The sequence below is a fragment of the Bufo bufo genome, unplaced genomic scaffold (assembly GCF_905171765.1).
Source record: "Bufo bufo unplaced genomic scaffold, aBufBuf1.1, whole genome shotgun sequence".
In the NCBI taxonomy this organism is placed as follows: domain Eukaryota; kingdom Metazoa; phylum Chordata; class Amphibia; order Anura; family Bufonidae; genus Bufo; species Bufo bufo.
In genome coordinates this window covers 1-12,835 of record NW_024400376.1, presented here as the reverse complement: position 1 = coordinate 12,835, position 12,835 = coordinate 1, and the positions used below count along the sequence as shown (strand labels likewise).

Below are 12,835 nucleotides of genomic sequence, written 5' to 3'. Positions count from 1 at the left end.
ACCTCCACACTATGCCACCTTGCCAGTCTGTGGCCTCCTTATGCTGCTGCTGCTACTTCCACACTATGTCATTGTGCCACTCTGTGGTCTCCTCATGCTGCTGCCAACTCACAACTCTGTCTCTGGGTCCCTCTGTGGTCTCCTCATGGTGCTGTCAATTCACAACTCTGTCTCTGGGCCACTCTGTGGTCTCCTCATGCTGCTGCTGCCACCTTCACACTCTGTCATTGTGCCACTCTGTGGCCTCGTCATGCTGCTGCCACCTCCACACTATGCCACCTTGCCAGTCTGTGGCCTCCATATGCTGCTGCTGCTACTTCCACACTCTGTCATTGTGCCACTCTGTGGACTCCTCATGCTGCTGCCACTTTACAACTCTGTGGTCTCCTCATGCTGCTGCCAAATCACCACTCTGTGGTCTCCTCATGCTGCTGCCAAATCACCACTCTATGGTCTCCTCATGCTGATGCTACCTCAACACTATGTCACCTTGCCACTCGGTGGTCTCCTCATGCTGCTGCCAACTCACAACTCTGTCTCTGGGCAACTCTGTGGTCCCCTTATGCTGCTGCTGCCAACTCCACACTCTGTCATTGTGCCGCTCTGTGGCCTTCTCATGCTGCTGCTGCCACCTCCACACTATGTCACCTTGGCACTCTGTGGCCTCCTTATGCTGCTGCTAATTCAACACTATGTCACCTTGCCAGTCTGTGGCCTCCTCATGCTGCTGCTGCCATCTCCACACTATGTAACCTTGCCAGTCTGTGGTCTCATCATGCTGCTGCTACCTCAACACTATGTCATTGGGCCACTCATTTTGCCTTTTTGGCCTAGTTAACATCATCATTTATTTGACCCTTCTTCTGATCTGTCAGAAGGAAGGAATAATGAGACGCACAACGGATCCTGTCTGTGTAGCAGCTGTAAGGCCTGTATGGTCCCATCAGAATTGTCTTATGATTTGGTAGCCAAAAGCAGGAGTGGGTACAAAACACAGAAGACATGCAAATATTCCATTCACATGTCATCTCTGTTTTGGATCCACTCCTGTTTTTTTTAGCAATACTGATGAATTACTGACCAAATGCTGATTGAGTGAAGGCGGATGCTCAACAGACAGGATACGTTTTTTGGGGGGTTATTGTTCTGGGGGATCAGTGATGTCAACACAAACTTACTGCTGACACCCTCTCGACTCTGTCGGGGGGCTCTACTTGTATCAGCGTTTAATAGAACAGGTTCTGTAGACATCTATGTGGAATCAGCTGACGACGGTGTAAAAGGAGTGCGCTCCTTCACGCTACAGTAGGATCTTGGGCCTCTGCACGGTTCTTTATACCTGGCGCTAACATCGACCTGTAAGGCTGAGTTGACACAAGTTATTTGGTCAGTTTTGGCCCTGTAACTGCCCAAATAGGTGAAGTGTGCAGTTATTCTAAAAGCGACGCCTGTCATGTGTGTGTCATACTGACTCACAGTATTGTTTCACTACCACAGCAGACTCCCTATGCATGTTACTGCAAGGCACAGTGTTCTACACCACTATACAGGCTCTCTGCAGCCAGGAAATAGCTGTTTTTTAACGTGATTTGCTGCGAATAAATTCAGATCGAATAAAATCTTTTTGGAAAATTCGGCAAACCAGCCGAATCAAATTTTTTAGAAATTTGCTCATCTCTGGTCATGCTATTTCATCACAGCTAATCATAGCCAATTTGGGACCAATCTTAAAGAGGACCTTTCACCGCTCCTGACATGCCTCTTTTAATAGCTTCATGCATTCCCCAAGTAATAACAATTCTGGGGCATCTATTCTTATGGCTCTGTGTTGTGCCATTCTTCTATTATTTCTACTAGAAGCTAAGAATGAATTGCTAGCAGTCTGCAGCAGGGGCGGACATATCGCCTGTGCAGCCGGTTCAACTGCACAGGGACCCGGTGTTGAGGGGGCCCATTCATACTAGTGGCCACTTCTGGAAGCGCTCACTACTATCATACTAGTGAGCGCATCCAGAAGCGCTTACTAGTATGAATGGGCCCCCTCTAGTATCCAAGAGAGAGGTGCTTACTTACCCCTCCGGCTCCGCTTTCTCCCTGGTCTCTTCCAGCCTGACTGCGTACAGCGCGCACTATGACCTAATGCTGTACGCAGTCAGGTCACGTGACTGTGCAGCGCGGGCTGTTGGAGACCAGCAGGGCAGGCACTTACATCAAGACACCCCGACGGATATGGAGAGCAGCGGAGAAGGAGAGGTTAGTTTTAATTATTTCTTTTTAGTCTGATCTGAGGTCTGATGCGGGGGTCTGTCACATCGGTATGGAGGCCTAAATCAATAATTAACAACTGAAATTAGGGGGGTCCTCCCGACTCTGGGGGTTCTGAGCAAGTGACATATGGGGGGGCTTCCTATTTTATATACTGGCAGACATGGGGGGCACTATGGAGGGGGAAGAGCACTATGGGGGCCTTATCTTGTATACTGGCACACATGGGGGGCACTATGGAGGGGGAGGAGCAATATGGGCGCCCTATCTTGTATACTGGCACACATGGGGGGCACTATGGAGAAGGGGGGAAAGGAGCACTATGGGGGCATCTTCTGGGGCCCTATCTTATATACTGGCAGACATGGGGGGCACTATAGAGGGGAGGAGCACTTTGGGGGCCCTATCTTATATACTAGCACACATGGGGGCACTATGGAGAAGGGGGGAGCATCTATGGGGGCATCTACTGGGGACCCTATCTTATATACTGGCACACATGGGGGGCACTATGGAGAAGGGAGGAGAGGAGCACTATTGGGGTCTTTATATGGGGGAATTATACTGGCACACATTACGGGGGCATTTTATACTGGAACATTGTCAGGTACCATGGGGATAAGGGGAGGCGCACTATTGGGGCACGATATAGGAGTATTTTATACTGGCGCAAATTATAGGGCACTATGCGGACCTTGCCTCAACTTGGAGCACTAAGAGGGTTTTTGGGCACACAGTAGGGGGCATTAGCACACATTATGAGGGCACTATGGGGACATTGGCTCTACAGGGGGCACTAAGAGGAGGTATTTTTTATACTGCCACACAACAGGGCATTTTTATTTTTTCTGTAACACATTATAAAGAGAATTATTACTACCGGGGGCATTATGGTGGGCTTTATTACAGTTGAGGGACTATGAGGAACATGAATACTAGTATGAACACTATGGGAGCATTATTACTTCTGGGACACAGTGGGAAATTATTACTGTAGGGGCACTATTACTACTATGTGTTGTCTGGTAGATAATTATTTCTATTGGTGGGACTCTGGGGAGCAGTATTACTGTGGTGGGCACCCTGGCATGGTATCAGCTTAGCACAATTATTTTTGGGGAACATTATGTTTACACTATTAGTGTCAGGGACACTGCTTCCTGGGCGCAGTTATTTTTTAGGACACTGTGTGCCAATAATTATTGAAGGGGAACTATCTGTGTGTAACTTGTATAGGGAGCACAGCGGGCACAGTATTGGGGGTGGCAGGATGGGGTGTTTAGAAGGTGGGAGGATGATGGAAAAGTAGGAAACTAAGATATCTGTCAAACTGTGCAGAGAGAAGAGATTGCTGAAAGAAATCATCATGGCGGTCTGGTCTGAAAGGAGAAGATGAGGACAGAGAACATCTACATCAAAGGAGACGTCACTGGATGGAAGAGGAATGTGGACCTGTATTAGGCTACCTTCACATCTGCGTTAGTGATTCTGGCGGGCCGTTCCAGCAGAGAACAGCCTGCTGGAATTCACTGGATCCAGCACTGCTGGATGCAGACAGAATGCCCGCCGGCCCCATTGACTATAATGGGGTACGGCAGAGATCCGGCCACAATCTGGCAAAAATGTAGAGAATCAGCGGGACACATTCTTTGCACAGGGGCGCTCTGCTCTCTGTGTTCGCCCCTGGTCTGCAGTAAGGGTACAGAGGGGTGGTAACCAGTTGGGGGGGTATACCTGTAGGCATGCCAGGAGTGGTGAAAGGTCCTCTTTAATGTTTCGCAACCACAAGTCGCCGTCTAACCCTTGTCTTAGATCTAGTGCACAATTATCTAAAATAATGGAGGCTCTGTCCATATTTTAATATGTGAACACATTCAGCATATGCACTGGGCGAGCTCCTGACCCATATGCAGAACATAGCTGCAGGTCCCCATTCATTCAGCAGAGGCCAAGAGTGTCCTTTTTGGCATCTGTCAGGGCGTCACGCATTGGCATACCTGTTTTCAACTGCCTAGGAAAGCACAGCAGACTGCTCTTTCTTATATGAACAGAGCCTAACTTAATTCGCATTTACTCTGTGAGTGTATACATTGTTATATGTCTGAAACTACATTTTCACTAACTCTGCTTGGTGTCCTAGCTACTTTTACCTGATTTTTTTGGTTCTCACTTCTCGACCCTTCAAAAGCTTAGTTGCCTATAGAAACCAATCAGATTCCACCTTTCATTTTCCAAAGGAGCTCTGATAAATGAAAGGTGGAATCTGATTGGTTGCTAGGGGCAACTAAGCCAGTTCTACTTTACACCAGTTTGATAAATGATCCCAATACTTTTTATGGTTTCAATGTTGTAGCTGAGTGAGGTCTTGGTTATTGTGGGTAAGTTATACTTTCTTCAGGTGCCCTGTAGGTACAAATAGATGATTTGTTTTTGTTTTTCTTTGTTTGTCACAGTTTTTAATCCCATACACTGCTTCCTATTACTTATCTGTATTTTACACTGTAAAGTAATGACTATCTCTACATACCAGTGCATTAACCTATGTGTGGTGACATTACAGGGGATATTTCGGGATTTTAATATTGATGGCATATTCTTAGGATAGTCTTACACCCTGAACCCCTGCCAATCAGCTGTTCCTGAGTAGCTCAGCCGAAGTCGGTACCAGATCTGCACGGCTCCATCCACTGAGTACCGGCTGTGCCGGCGTACTGCCGCCGTTCAGCTCCCATTCACATGCTGGGAGTCAGATTGCCACCTATCTGTTATCCTGAAGCTAGGTCATCAATATCTCTGGAATGCCCCTTTAAGGGTCCATTCACACGTCCGTTGTTTCTTTCCTGATCTGTTCCGTTTTTTGCTGAACAGATCTGGACCAGATCTGGACCCATTCATTTTCAATGGGTCCTGAAAAAAATCAGACATTGAGCTGTCCGTTTTTTTCCAGGACCCATTGAAAATGAATGGGTCCAGATCTGGTCCAGATCTGTTCAGCAAAAAACGGAACAGATCTGGAAAGAAAAAACGGACGTGTGAATGGACCCTAAGTGTCAAGTTAGCATTTATTACATCTGTACACAACAGAAGGCGAGAATATGACAGACAATCAGGTAGGAATGATTGAAAGTTGTGTTTTCACTGGAGTGCTTCTATAATTGTATTGTGTGCGTAGCTTAGAGTACCCTTAGAGGACCTTGCGATTGTCCGTTTTTGCTTTTTACTCCCCGCCTTCCCAGTGTTATAACTTTATGTTAGCAATCATTCACAAAATCTTATGAGGGCTTGTTTTTTGCAGGACAAGTTGTGCTTTCTTATGGCACTATTTATTATTGCATATGATGTAGGGGGAGCTGGAAAATCATTCTAAATGTAGTGGAATTGGGGGGGGGGGGGGGGGGGGGAGACACAATTCTGCCAGTTTTTTTTATTATTTTTTTTATGGCATTCCCTATTCAGTAAAATTGACCTGTTACCTTCATTCTCCAGGTCAGTATGATTACAACAATACCACACTTGTATTGTTTTTCTTGAGTCTTAATACTGAAAAAAATAAAAACCTTTAAAAAATATAAAAATCTTTTCTTTTCATCACCACATTCTGACCCCTTTACCTTTTTTGTATCTATACGAGCTGCATGAGGGCTCAATATTTGGGGGGCAATCTGTACTTTCTAAGTGATACCATTTTGGTGTGTGTGACTATCACTTTGAAATTTTTTGGGGAGGTGAAGTGAAAAAAAAAAGGCGAATTAGCCATAAAAAATGTTTTTTCCCCATTGCACCATATGGGATAAATATTGTTATATTTTAATAGTATGTACATTTTCAGATGCAGCGATGCCATAATATATATATATATTTTTTTCATTTTGGAAAAAGGGAGTTGATTTGAACTTATGTTTTTTTTCTACTTTTCTTTCTTTTTTTAAGTCACTCATTAGGTTGCCAATTGTGTTCTGTAATGACTATATACCAATACAGTGCTGCTACCTGATGGCCTGTATTGGTATATATCAGTGATGGGTATCGGAGCCTGCTTGATGCTCCGACCCATCACAGCTTCCCCGGTCTTAACCTAGGAACGCCGTTACAGGCATTGAAGCACGAGGCTTCCGCGTCTGCACCACTCAGATGCCGTGGTCACATTTGACCATGGCATCTGAGGGGTTAAATGTATGTGACTGGCCTAATGGCTGATCGCATACATTCACCCTGGGCCTCTGCTGTTTCAAACAGCAGAAACCCAGTGGCTATGGTGCCCGCTGTATGTGCAAGCAGGCGCCATAGCCGCTGGGTTTCTGCTTTAGAGTGCTGACTTTCACCGTTCATGAGGCTGCCAAGACGTTAAAGAAAGCACCGTACTTCAGGTCAGACATTTGGGGGATTTGATTATTTTTTTCTTTTTTCACATTTTCCCAACCAGCCCTAGTAATTGGAGACAACTGTCATAATAAAGGCTGTGCCTGATCAAGTCAGAACCAGCAAATTGATCACAGGATCGTCAAGAGTCAAGACCACTCATCGCTAATTGTCCAGATTTACTAATCGTAAAGATGCCATTACCTTAGACCGGCACACGATTTATCATAGATGCTCAGGCTGGATGATAAATCTGGTGCAGGGAGAGACATTTTTCTCTGACTCAATACAAACTATTGGTTGGCTTATTTTGAGACAGATTATTGGCGCAATTTGGGCCCCACCACCTTTTCAATAATGCTCCACGGACTTTCCTAACGCCCCACTCCCTTCTTGAACAGGTCTGAAAAAAAGTGCAGCAACCTTAGATGTGCCAAATTGCGCCACTTTTTAGACAGATGTTTGGTGTAGACACATTAGCAAATCTGGGCCATTGTACAGTCGTGGCCAAAAGTTTTGAGAATGACACAAATATTAGTTTTCACAAAGTTTGCTGCTAAACTGCTTTTAGATCTTTGTTTCAGTTGTTTCTGTGATGTAGTGAAATATAATTACACGCACTTCATACGTTTCAAAGGCTTTTATCGACAATTACATGACATTTATGCAAAGAGTCAGTATTTGCAGTGTTGGCCCTTCTTTTTCAGGACCTCTGCAATTCGACTGGGCATGCTCTTAATCAACTTCTGGGCCAATTCCTGACTGATAGCAACCCATTCTTTCATAATCACTTCTTGGAGTTTGTCAGAATTAGTAGGTTTTTGTTTGTCCACTCGCCTCTTGAGGATTGACCACAAGTTCTGAATGGGATTAAGATCTGGGGAGTTTCCAGGCCATGGACACAAAATGTCAACATTTTGGTCCCCGAGCCACTTAGTTATCACTTTTGCCTTATGGCACGGTGCTCCATCGTGCTGGAAAATGCATTGTTCTTCACCAAACTGTTGTTAGATTGTTGAAAGAAGTTGCTGTTGGAGGGTGTTTTGGTACCATTCTTTATTCATGGCTGTGTTTTTGGGCAAAATTGTGAGTGAGCCCACTCCCTTGGATGAGAAGCAACCCTACACATGAAAGGTCTCAGGATGCTTTACTGTTGGCATGACACAGGACTGATGGTAGCGCTCACCTTTTCTTCTCCGGACAAGCCTTTTTCCAGATGCCCCAAACAATCGGAAAGAGGCTTCATCGGAGAATATGACTTTGCCCCAGTCCTCAGCAGTCCATTCACCATACTTTCTGCAGAAGATCAATCTGTCCCTGATGTTTTTTTTGGAGAGAAGTGGCTTCTTTGCTGCCCTTCTTGACACCAGGCCATCTTCCAAAAGTCTTCGCCTGACTGTGCGTGCAGATGCGCTCACACCTGCCTGCTGCCATTCCTGAGCAAGCTCTGCACTGGTGGCACTCCAATCCCGCAGCTGAATCCTCTTCAGAAGACGATCCTGGCGCTTGCTGGACTTTCTTGGACGCCCTGAAGCCTTCTTAACAAGAATTGAACCTCTTTCCTTGAAGTTCTTGATGATCCTATAAATTGTTGATTGAGGTGCAATCTAAGTAGCCACAATATCCTTGCCTGTGAAGCCATTTTTATGCAACGCAATGATGGCTGCACGCGTTTCTTTGCAGGTCACCATGGTTAACAATGGAAGAACAATGATTTCAAGCATCACTCTCCTTTTAATATGTCAAGTCTGCCATTTTAACCCAATCAGCCTGACATAATGATCTCCAGCCTTGTGCTCGTCAACATTCTCACCTGAGTTAACAAGACGATTACTGAAATGATCTCAGCAGGTCCTTTAATGACAGCAATGAAATGCAGTGGAAATTTTTTTGGGGGATTAAGTTAATTTTCATGGCGAAGAAGGACTATGCAATTCATCTGATCACTCTTCATAACATTCTGGAGTATATGCAAATTGCTATTATAAAAACTTAAGCAGCAACTTTTCCACTTTCCAATATTTATGTAATTCTCAAAACTTTTGGCCACGACTGTATGTAGTGATTGTCGTCACGTCTAAATTTCTAAATAAAAAAAAGTAAACACACAAATAAGGCGGCACTTAGAGAAGAGGATTTATTAGTCTTGTAAAGACATTTGTACAACATGAAAAACCAACCACAACAGGAAGAAGTCAGGCTCGAGAAATTGTATTTTATTGTGCTGTATTTTATTTATTAGAAGGCAAAACAAAATGGACAGATTTTCAGTTCAGAATAATACAGGAAAGAGACTTTAAAGGGGTCGTCTCACTTTAGCAAATTGCATTTTCATGTAGAGAAAGTTAACACAAGGCACTTACTAATGTATTGTTACTATCCATATTGCCTCCTTCACTGGCTTTATTAATTTTTCCATCACATTACGGTGTGCACTGCTTGTTTCCAGGGGTTACGGTCACCACTGCAGCGCAGATACAACGTGGCAGGACAGGATCGGCTGTGAATGCGTGCTTATGTGGCTTCCCATGGTCCTGGCTAGGGACAAGCGAATCGACTTCGGATGAGACATCCAAAGTCAATTCGCATAAAACTTCGTTTCAATACAGTACAGAGCGAGTGCTCAGAAACTGATTTATACTGTAAAAATCTGTTTCCCAAACTCGGGTTCAGTTCCAAGTGGTACCTTGGAAGCGAACCCGAGTTCAAGAAATGTTTTTTTTTACAGTATAAATCAATTTCTGACGTTATTATGCGAAGTCTCACGAGACTTTGCAAAGTAGTAACTTCAGCTCATCGGAGCCAATACATTCTAATACTGTATGGAAGCGCTCGCTCCGTACAGTATTGAAACAAAGTTTTATGCGAATTGACTTTGGATGTTTCATCTGAAGTCGATTCGCTCATCCCTACTCCTGGTCAAAGAAGAGGCCAGCACTTTTTCCTATAGCTGCTAGATTACAGGGTGGTCGTAACCCCTGGAGACTAGCAGTGTATAATGTGATGGAAAAATGTATCCAGCAAAAGAGAATATGGAGAATCACAATAAATTAGTAAGTGCCTTGTGTTAATTTTCTCTACATGATAAATGACAAAAGCACAGGTGACACAACCTCCTTAAGGCTTTGTTCACACCTACCTCATGATTTCTGTTTATGAGAGAGCCCTGAAACTTTGCTAGATCCCAATGGCGGCTTATAATATGGACAGCTTTGGGTGGACGCCGCAAATTGAGGTTTTATAGTGGTTTTTACCATCAAATACACAAAAATTGTGACAAAACTGCTTTGTGCAATGATCCCTGGCCAGAAGACTTAAAGCACATTGTGGTTTTATTATGTTTTATGCCACAAATCACAGCAAAAAACATCACAACTGCTTTGTAAATCTTTCTGCAGGACCTTCTAAAGGCCCTGAAGCTACAGGAGAGAGCCACAAGGAGGTAGAGGAGAAGCTGCTGGGTAAGTGTATCCAGTCTGTTATTAAGGGGTCTGGGGTCTAAATGTATTTATTGTAAGCAAAATATATACACACACTACCAAGCACACTGTATAACAGAATAAGGGTTACTAAGTCAATAACGAGTCCCAACCAAAAACTAGACTGAAAAAAGTTTCTCTTTTACCTCTCCAGTACCAAACCACAATCTAAAATGGGTCCCGGAAGGCTGCTCTTCTCCACAACATGAAGTACAGTAGGTAGAAAAGTTCACACTAGATTCCTTCACTACGCTTCCACATCCTCTTATTCTATTGTCCAGTCCCGAAGACACAAAAAAACAAGTTTCCCGTTGAGCTCCAGGAGCTACCTCCACCGCATCTCGATGTATTTACTCTTTATGAGGTCTGCCCTGGGTCAGAATTTTAGGGTACTTCATTTAATTATTTGTCTTCTCAGGTCTGGTTGTGGGTCCGATTCCTTTTAAAATGGTACCAGCAAACCAGAATGGGTCCTGTTAACTGTAATGCCGTCTGGCATGGTTCTAATATTTTTCAGCAAAAAAATAAATAAAATGCTGTAGACTGCGCTATTTTTTCCATCAGAAATACGGAACCTCAGAACACAAGTGAGAAAAGAGCCTTAGACTGGTGTACAGAGTGTTTTATTGGAATCTTTAATGCTGTATTTTTTTTTTATGGCAGCAGCTGAATGTAAAATATTAGCGAATTGCTATTCATTCATTTCACAGTTTTGTATGTCTGTCTGTGGGTGGTATCAAGCTTGTTCTAGGTGCATTGATTTTTCCTATCTGATTTCAATGGGTAAAACTACAACAAGTTTTATGCAATACAGCACAAAAAATAAAAAAAAACTCACGGAGCTGGACTCCAATGAATTGGTTGTTATTACCAGGAAATTGCTCACAAATTGATGATTTGTATTGCAGCAACAGACAAATTAAAGAGCATGGATGAGGCAAACCTTCATAAACGAGAGACACTGCTCCCCAACTTGCTTAAAGAGGACATATACAATTATGTAAAGACTACATTTGAGGGAAATTATTAAGACAAATGTACATTATCTGCATCATTTTAAGATTTACAACTGTAGGAGAGAATTAAGGCACAAGGTGATACAGCGTAAAAGCACAATTACAAATTGGTTAATATTTCAGCAACGCAGCAAACAGGTTCTCTTTATCATGTATGTTGTTTTCCAGTAATCTGGTCTCTTCATATGGTGAAGCTCACTTTAGCTGGATTTTTATTTTAGCACTGTGAGAAAGTAGATATCAGGACAGTAGCATCAGAAGCATCCAATACCGTCTATAGTGCCTGGAACAGAACAATTCAGTGGTTAACTACTGCGAAGCTACAAGTATAAGGGGATATTTATCATGAGGGTAATATTTCTGCCTCAGTTTGCCTTGGTAATCTTTGCGCCAAACGAAACAAATGTCACACTGAGGTTTAAGATGTGCAAATTTATAACAAACATTTCTTTGTAGAAATGCTAATCCACACAGTTTACATCACCTCCTGCTGGAGTAACTTTGGGACTCTTTTTGTGATTATTTTTTTTACAAAAGTCGCAGTGAGGAATCTGGAGTGAAACTCATTAACATACCTAACCACAATCACATTTCAACAGTGCCAGGGGTGCCGTAAACATTTTACACCAGTAAACAGGCATAGAACTTTGATACCCCCCCATAGGGTGAAGTGCTACATGTTGCAAGTGTATCCAGAAACAGGATTTGAGGTTATTCAATAAATCTACGTTTCTTTAGGTAACTGTGCTATGTTTAGGACCTACTACTGTATCCAAATAACTGCTGAAAAATGTGGTGGCCCATCTCATGTTTTCTCCAAAAGATGGTGGGCAGTTGGACAGTGCTGTCCCTTTTTGCAAGTTTTGCTACATTAACAAACGAGCGGAGGAAACCCGAGCAGGTGAAGCTTCTACTAAGTCCTCTTGCACACAAACGTTTTTTCTTTCGGTTTACGTTCTTTGCGTTCCGTATACGGAACCATTCATTTCAATCGATCCGCCCAAAAAAAAACTCTGTATGCCTTCTGTTTCCGTATTTCCGTTCAAAGATAGAACATGTCCTATTATTGTCCGCATAAAGAACAAGGATAGTACTGTTCTATCAGGGGCCAGCTGTTCCGTTCCGGAAAAAAATGGAATGCACACAGACGTCATACGGTCGAGTGCAAGAGGCCTAATTCTCTTGTAAAACAAGAATGAGTATTTGGGTTGGTAAAAAAAAAAAGCTCTGTGCACTCTTGGCTTCAATTGGGGGGGCCATATATTAAATGAGTGACATATGGAAGCTGGCCTTTAGACCCCTTTCACACGAGCAAGTTTTCCGCGCGGGTGCAATGCGTGACGTGAACGCATAGCACTCACACGGAATCCTGACACATTTATTTCAGTGGGTCTGTGTACATGAGCAGTTTTTTCATTCATCAGTTCTGCGTTGCGTAAAAAACGCAGCAAGTTCTATATTCTGCATTTTTCACGCAGCCCTGGCCCCATACAAGTGAATGGGGCTTCAGTGAAAAACGAATTGCATCCACAAGCAAGTGCGGATGCAATGCGTTTTTCACTGATGGTTGCTCGGAGATGTTGTTTGTAAACCCTCAGTTTTTTTATCACTCGCATGAAAAACGCATCAAAACGCATTGCACCCGCGCAGAAAAAAACTGAACGCAACCACAGACAAAACTGACTGAACTTGCTTGCAAAATGGTGCGAGTTTCAC

General features: G+C 43.5%; 1 long non-coding RNA gene across 1 annotated transcript; it reads right to left on the bottom strand.

The window, feature by feature from the left end:
- Positions 1 to 8,738: 8,738 nt before the first annotated feature.
- Positions 8,739 to 10,347, bottom strand: LOC120984123. Its single transcript, XR_005775236.1, has 2 exons — positions 9,764 to 10,347; positions 8,739 to 9,310 (listed from the first exon to the last, which is right to left on the bottom strand). It is a non-coding gene; the product is annotated as an uncharacterized LOC120984123 (long non-coding RNA).
- Between the last annotated feature and the right edge of the window lie 2,488 nt (positions 10,348 to 12,835).